At 32.0% G+C, this 2,908-nt stretch overlaps 1 pseudogene; it reads right to left on the reverse strand.

The window, feature by feature from the left end:
• Nucleotides 1-395: 395 nt before the first annotated feature.
• Nucleotides 396-2,506, reverse strand: LOC129300154 (serine/threonine-protein kinase-like protein ACR4; annotated as a pseudogene).
• Nucleotides 2,507-2,908: the final 402 nt, after the last annotated feature.

The following is a 2,908-nucleotide window of genomic DNA, read 5'->3' on the forward strand; positions in this document are numbered from 1 at the left end:
ATACATTTATTTAATTATGTGGCTTTAATTTAAATATAATCATTACTAACTTCGTTTTATTTAGTAAAAAATTTTTATTTCAATATTCTCGGATATATAGGAGTTAATTTTAAGTAATTACACACACACACATTATTTGTTACAAATAATACAATTTATTATACTATAAAAAAATTTAACTTGCAAAATTCTAACCATAGAAACTAAAATAAAAATTTTATAAATTTCCAGGACTTAATTTAAATTTTTTAAGTGTAAGAATCAAATTAATAAAAATGAATAAAATCATATTGACAAAATATAATTTTTGAGCAAATGATACTTAATAAAAGGCTTAAACCTCAAGAGACAAAAGAGATATGAGAATCCTATTTCATTTTCATTACTCCAAATTGATAGCAGCAACCTCTTCTTAGTCTAATTACATTTGAAATTTGAAAATGTAAATAAAACATACTCAATTCAAACATAACAGGATAGGTCAAGTACCTATAGATAAGTTTAAACTGTAATCTCTAATATTTGATATCTTCGACTACTCTAGATTTGAGCAAGGTCAGACAATCGTAACCTCTAATTTTGCGATGTCATGAGGCATGTTTCTCTCTCTAAATGGTTCAAAATGGTTGAGACTTGAGCAATGGAGGGCCTACATTTTCTTGAATTACCAACACAAGCAGAGCAACTTTGGCTAACCTAACCAAAGGCTTAATCTCTGAAGGAATCACCAATCTAGCGTCTAAAACTTCACTGTACCTCAATCTTTAATCAAAGGCAATGCCCACTTCACTAACAACCTTCTTCACAACCTCTTCCACTCAAAAGCTCAATAAAAACACACAAATCCATAAACATCACTCTCTTTGCAACTACCTCCTCCTCTAAATTCCATTATTGTTGTTGTTGTTATCAGTACTGATCCAATACTCTTCATCCACATACCCTACTAGGGCTCTCTTTTCTTGGGGTGCAAGAAAGTTGAGGCCATAGTCAGAAACCCTAGCACTGAAGTTTATGTCTATTAGGATGTTTGAGGACTTGACACAGCCATGAACTATGTTTGGTGAAGCAATTTCATGAAGATAGTGAAGTCCTCTTGCTGCTTCTGCTGCAATTTTGAACCTTTGGTTCCAATCTAAGAGTGAATTCCCATCTGGGTTTTGATGCAGATAGAATTCTAAGCTCAACGTGCCTACAAATTCCATCACTATGATTCTTTCACCTGGTGGGGTATTACAATATGAATAGTAGTTAGTGATCTCCTTCAATAATATGTATCAATAATTTTGATATACATTTAGAACTTTAAGTCTAGTATATCAAAAAAAATAGGAGGTTCTTGCTTTTTATTATCCAGCATGTCCTTGTAATTATTACTCAATTGTTTGTATTTATTTATTTTTGTTAAATAAGGATACAATAACTATTTTTATCTTTAAATTATTTGTTTCTATGTTTCTTGGTTTCATTTCTTAATTTCTTCTTCTTTTTTTTGTATATAAAACGAGTCATAACTAATAAAAAGAAACGGGGAATCAAACAATATTATTGTCCAAATTCTACGAAAAAAACACCATAACCAAAAAAATCAAAATTCCACTCAAATATTTACAAACAATCAATTTTCGGAACAATAAAACACATAAAAAGCTGAGAAAATCATGCAAACGATTAATTAATCCTAATCAGTTCTGATTTACTCGCAACTACCCTCCTCAATTGCAACCTTTTGTCTTTCTTATTGTGTCTGTTAATGGAGATAACACCTCTCAGATAGATTTGTTATTCATACACACAAACCAAGAATAATAATATTTCACATGGCAATTGATAAAATGAGGTTGTATGTAACTCCTATGGATAAAAAGTTTAAAATCTAAATGATCCCAACTGATATAGATATATAGCCAGAATTTCCCTCAAGATAATTAAAAAGCCTAATTCATTATATGTCACATCCATTTTTTTACCTGGTGCTTCTGAGAAGCCAATAATGGAAACTATGTTAGGATGTTGAGCTGAAGAGAGGCATTTGAGAACTGAAGAGAAGCCACTCAATCCTGCATTTCTGAGAACAAGAAGAGGATGAATCCGCTTGACAGCCACAAGCTCTCCATTTTGTAACACACCAGCATATAAGTTCCTGTGAGATCTTTGGCCATGATTCTCCTTTGGTTGAATCCATCAGTTGCAGCATCAATATCCATTAATGTATATGCACGCCCACAGATCTTCACAGGGGCACTGCTTTTTGTTGTTCTTCTTCATTATCTTCTTCTTCCTCTTGATCCTTTTCAATATCAGATTGAACTGGTTTCTTCCTGCATGTGAAGAAGAGGACGATGGCGAGAACCAAGAGAAATATGGAGAGAACAATGATGGCCACATCATAAGCAATATGATCAGCAATAAGACCCATTTTTGGAGGATGATGTATTGAGTGGAGAGGAAAGATAAATACATACATATATATATATATATATATATATCTCTGTGTATGTGGGTGTGAAAATAGGTGTGATTGGTAGAAAGTTGAAGTTTATGGATGGATTTGGTTGTGGTGGTTCATGGTTGGCAGACTTTGAGAAGATGAAGAAACTTCGTGAAAGTTATGTTAAAACATGATGTGATGTGCAAATGACTTGGAACACAGTAGTAGCTTCACACATGGCCTTACTTGTGTCATTTTCACATATAAGGATCACTGCCATGAAATGAATCATCAATAGAGACACTTTGTATTAATTAGTTGATACTTCTTGCCAGTACTCTTTTATGTGGTTTGGCCTTATTTTATATGTTTCATTAATTTTTAATTATTTTTTTATAAATGAGATGAAATGAGATGGAAGAAAATTCCCTACTATATTTCAAAGGAAATGGATTTTAATGATTCAAATTCAATATA

The sequence above is a fragment of the Prosopis cineraria genome, unplaced genomic scaffold (assembly GCF_029017545.1).
Source record: "Prosopis cineraria cultivar Desert tree isolate PC_DT_omini unplaced genomic scaffold, ASM2901754v1 PC1455, whole genome shotgun sequence".
Taxonomy (NCBI): Eukaryota; Viridiplantae; Streptophyta; class Magnoliopsida; order Fabales; family Fabaceae; genus Prosopis; species Prosopis cineraria.